Source organism: Triticum urartu, chromosome 7 (genome assembly GCF_003073215.2).
Source record: "Triticum urartu cultivar G1812 chromosome 7, Tu2.1, whole genome shotgun sequence".
Classification (NCBI taxonomy): domain Eukaryota; kingdom Viridiplantae; phylum Streptophyta; class Magnoliopsida; order Poales; family Poaceae; genus Triticum; species Triticum urartu.
Window position 1 is genome coordinate 568,721,631 of NC_053028.1, and position 5,830 is coordinate 568,727,460.

Genomic DNA, 5,830 nt, shown 5'->3' on the forward strand with positions numbered 1-5,830 from the left:
TCTCCCACTTGCACTAGAGTCAATAATCTAGTTCACATCGCCATGTGATTTAACACCAATAGTTCACATCACCATGTGATTAACACCCATAGTTCACATCGTCATGTGACCAACACCCAAAGGGTTTACTAGAGTCAATAATCTAGTTCACATCGCTATGTGATTAACACCAAAATAGTACTAAGGTGTGATCATGTTTTGCTTGTGAGAGCAGTTTAGTCAACGGGTCTGCCACATTTAGAGCTGCGTGTATTTTTGCAAATAATCTATGTCTACAATACTCTGCATGGAGCTACTCTAGCTAATTGCTCCCACTTTCAATAAGTATCCGGATTGAGACTCAGAGTCATCCAGATTGGTGTCAAAGCTTGCATCGACGTAACTCTTTATCACCTTCATAACCGAGAAATATTTCCTTGGTCCTCTAAGGATAATTTTGACCGCTATCTAGTGATCTACTCCTAGATCAAAATTGTACTCCCTTGCCAAACTCAGGGCATGGTATACAATAGGTCTGGTACACAGCATGGCATACTTTATAGAACATATGGCTGAGGCATAGGTCTTACTCAACTTCACACCTTGCAACACAGGCAAGAACTCTTTTTCTTTGACTATTCCATTTTGGACTACTTCAAAAACTTGTCAAGGTATGTACTCATTGAAAAAACTTATCAAGCGTCTTGATCTATCTCTATAGATCTTGATGCTCAATATGTAAGCAGCTTCACCGAGGTCTTTCTTTGAGAAAAAAACTCCTTTCAAACACTCCTTTATGCTTTCCAAAAAATTCTGCATCATTTCCGATCGACAATATGTCATTCACATATACTTATCAGAAAGGCTGTAGTGCTCCCACTCACTTTCTTGTAAATACAGGCTTCACCGCAAGTCTCTAATATTTGCTCCTTTTCCAGCCCAGAATCCCAGCTGCTGGCATTCTCCCTCTTCATGTAAACCTTGTAAAATAAGAGAGAATAGGCATAAGTATTGTGACATAATGTGTAATAACAGCCCATAATGCAATAAATATCGATATAAAAGCATGATGCAAAATGGATGTATCAACTCCCCCAAGCTTAGACCTCGCTTGTCCTCAAGCGAAAACGAAATCGAAAAATACGTCCACATGTTTAGAGATAGAGGTGTCGATAAAAAATAAAATACGGACATGAGGGCATCATGATCATTTTTAGAACAACATAAACTTCTTTGAGAACCAGCAAACTCTAATCTCAGTCATTGAGGCAATTGCAATTTATCATAACATAGGAAAGAGTCAATATAAGAGCTTTTCAGCAAGTCCACATACTCAACTATCATTTGTTGGGGAACGTTGCAGAAAACAAAAAAAATTCCTATGTTTCACCAAGATCAATCTATGGAGTCAACTAGCAACGAGAGGAGAGTGCATCTACATACCCTTGTAGATCGCGAGCGGAAGCGTTCAAGAGAACGGGGATGATGGAGTCGTACTCGCCGTGATCCAAATCACCGATGACCAAGTGCCGAACGGACGGCACCTCCGCGTTCAACACACGTACGGAGCGGATGACGTCTCCTCCTTCTTGATCCAGCAAGGGGGAAGGAGAGGTTGATGAAGATCCAGCAGCATGACGGCGTGGTGGTGGATGCAACAGTGAACGCAGCAGGGCTTCGCCGAGCTTCTGCGAGAGGGAGAGGTGTAGCAGGGGAGAGGGAGGCGCCAAGACTTGAGGTGCGGCTGCCCTCCCTCCCCCCTTTTATATAGGCCCCCTAGGGGGGTGCGCCGGCCCTAGGAGATGGGATCTTCTAGGGGGGGCGGCGGCCAAGGGGGTGGAGTACCCCCCAAGGCAAGTGGAGGCGCCCCCTCCCCTAGGGTTCCCAACCCTAGGCGCATGGGGGCCCAAGGGGGGGGGCGCACCAGCCCACTATGGGCTGGTTCCCCTCCCCACTTCAGCCCATGGGGACCTCCGGGATGGGTGGCCCCACCCGGTGGACCCCTGGGACCCATCCGGTGGTCCCGGTACAATACCGGTGACCCCGAAACTTTCCCGATGGCCGAAACTACACTTCCTATATATAATTCTTCACCTCCGGACAATTCCGTAACTCCTCGTGACGTCCAAGATCTCATCCTGGACTCTGAACAACTTTCGGATTACTGCATACTCATATCTATACAACCCTGGCGTCACCGAACCTTAAGTGTGTAGACCCTACGGGTTCGGGAGACAAGCAGACATGACCGAGACGACTCTCTGGTCAATAATCAACAGCGGGATCTGGATACCCATGTTGGCTCCCACATGCTCCTCGATGATCTCATCGGATGAACCACGATGTCGAGGACCTAATCAATCCAGTACTCAATTCCCTTTGTCAATCGGTATGTTACTTGCCCGAGACTCGATCGTCGGTATCCCAATACCTTGTTCAGTCTCATTACCGGCAAGTCACTTTACTTGTACCGTAATGCATGATCCCGTGATCAACCACTTGATCACATTGAGCTCATTATGATGATGCATTACCGAGTGGGCCCAGAGATACCTCTCCGTCATACGGAGTGACAAATCCCAGTCTCGATTCGTGCCAACCCAATAGTCACTTTGGGAGATACCTGTAATGTACCTTTATAGTCACCCAGTTACGTTGTGACGTCTCGCACACCCAAGGCACTCCTACGGTATCCGGGAGTTGCACAATCTCATGGTCTAAGGAAATGATACTTGACATCCAGAAAAGCTACATCAAACGAACTACACGATCTTTGTGCTATGCTTAGGTTTGGGTCTTGTCCATCACATCATTCTCCTAATGATGTGATCCCGTTATCAATGACATCCCCATGTCCATAGCCAGGAAACCATGACTATCTGTTGATCAACGAGCTAGTCAACTAGAGGCTCACTAGGGACACATTGTGGTCTATGTATTCACACATGTATTACGATTTCCGGATAATACAATTATAGCATGAATAATAGACAATTATCATGAACAAGGAAATATAATAATCATTTTATTATTGCCTCTAGGGCATATTTCCAATAGTCTCCCACTTGCACTAGAGTCAATCATCTAGTTACATTGTGATGAATCGAAGACCCATGGAATTCTGGTGTTGATCATGTTTTGCTCTAGGGAGAGGTTTAGTCAACGGATCTGCTACATTCTGGTCCGTATGTACTTTACAAATCTCTATGTCTCCATTTTGAACACTTTCACGAATGGAGTTGAAGCGACGCTTGATATGCCTGGTCTTCCTATGAAACCTGGGCTCCTTGGCAAGGGCAATAGCTCCAGTGTTGTCACAGAAGAGAGTCATCGGGCCCAACGCATTGGGTATGACTCCTAGGTCGGTAATGAACTCCTTCACCCAGACTGCTTCGTGTGCTGCCTCCGAGGCTGCCATGTACTCCGCTTCACATGTAGATCCCGCCACAACGCTTTGCTTGCAACTGCACCAGCTTACTGCCCCACCACGTAACCCTTTACGATGAGCTCTTCGTCACCTCCATAAATGAGAAACATTTCCTTAGTCCTTTTCAGGTACTTCAGGATATTTTTGACCGCTGTCCAGTGTTCCATGCCGGGATTACTTTGGTACCTTCCTACCAAACTCACGGCAAGGTTTACATCAGGTCTGGTACACAGCATAGCATACATGATAGACCCTATGGCCGAGGCATAGGGGACGACACTCATCTTTTCTCTATCTTCTGCCGTGGTCGGGCATTGAGCCAAGCTCAATCTCGTACCTTGCAATACAGGCAAGAACCCCTTCTTTGACTGATCCATTTTGAACTTCTTCAAAATCTTGTCAAGGTACGTACTCTGTGAAAGACCAATGAGGCGTCTCGATCTATCTCTATAGATCTTGATGCCTAATATATAAGCAGCTTCTCCAAGGTCCTTCATTGAAAAACACTTGTTCAAATAGGCCTTTATGCTTTCCAAGAATTCTATATCATTTCCCATCAACAGTATGTCATCCACATACAATATGAGAAATGCTACAGAGCTCCCACTCACTTTCTTGTAAATGCAGGCTTCTCCATAAGTCTGCATAAACCCAAACGCTTTGATCATCTCAGCAAAGCTAATGTTCCAACTCCGAGATGCTTGCACCAGCCCATAAATCGAGCATTGGAGCTTGCACACCTTGTCACCATTCTTAGGATCGACAAAACCTTCCGGCGGCATCATATACAATTCTTCCTTAAGGAAACCATTAAGTAATGCCGTTTTGACGTCCATTTGCCATATCTCATAATCATAGAATGCGGCAATTGCTAACATGATTCGGACGGACTTCAGCTTCGCTACGGGTGAGAAAGTCTCATCGTAGTCAACCCCTTGAACTTGTCGATAACCCTTAGCGACAAGCCGAGCCTTATAGATGGTCACATTACCATCCACGTCTGTCTTCTTCTTAAAGATCCATTTATTTTCTATGGCTCGCCGATCAACGGGCAAGTCAGTCAAAGTCCATACTTCGTTTTCATACATGGATCCTATCTCGGATTTCATGGCTTCCAGCCATTTGTCGGAATCCGGGCCCGCCATCGCTTCTTCATAGTTCGAAGGTTCACCGTTGTCTAACAACATGATTTCCAAGACAGGGTTGCCGTACCACTCTGGTGCGGAACGTGTCCTTGTGGACCTACGAAGTTCAGTAGCAACTTGATCTGAAGTTTCATGATCACCATCATCAACTTCCTCTCTAGTCGGTGCAGGCACCTCAGGAACATTTTCTTGAGCTGCGCCACTTACCGGTTCAAGAGGTAATACTTCATCAAGTTCTACCTTCCTCCCACTTATTTCTTTCGAGAGAAACTCCTTCTCTAGAAAGGACCCATTCTTGGCAACAAAGATCTTGCCTTCGGATATGAGGTAGAAGGTATACCCAACAGTTTCTTTAGGGTATCCTATGAAGACGCATTTTTCCGACTTGGGTTCGAGCTTTTCAGGTTGAAGTTTCTTGACATAAGCATCGCATCCCCAAACTTTTAGAAACGACAGCTTAGGTTTCTTCCCAAACCATAATTCATACGGTGTCGTCTCAACGGATTTCGACGGAGCCCTATTTAAAGTGAATGCGGCAGTCTCTAAAGCATAGCCCCAAAATGATAGCGGTAAATCATAGATTGCACCATATCTAATAGAGTGCGATTACGACGTTCGGACACACCATTACGCTGAGGTGTTCCAAGCGGCATGAGTTGTGAAACTATTCCACATTTTCTTAAGTGTGTGCCAAATTCGTGACTCAAGTATTCTCCCCTACAATCTGATCGCAAGAACTTGATTTTCTTGTCACGTTGATTCTCAACCTCACTCTGAAATTCCTTGAACTTTTCAAAGGTCTCAGACTTGTGTTTCATTAAGTAGACATACCCATATCTACTCAAGTCATCAGTGAGGGTGAGGACATAACGATAGCCACCACGAGCCTCAACACTCATTGGACCGCACACATCAGTATGTATGATTTCCAATAAGTTGGTTGCTCGCTCCATTATTCCTGAGAACGGAGTCTTGGTCATTTTACCCATGAGGCATGGTTCGCACATGTCAAATGATTCATAATCAAGAGACTCTAAAAGTCCATCTGCATGGAGTTTCTTCATGCGTTTGACACCTATGTGACCAAGGCGGCAGTGCCACAAGTATGTGGGACTATCATTATCAACCTTACATCTTTTGGTATTCACACTATGAATATGTGTAGCATTACGCTCGAGATTCATTAAGAATAAACCATTCACCATCGGAGCATGACCATAAAACATATCTCTCATATAAATAGAACAACCATTATTCTCGGATTTAAATGAGTAGCCAT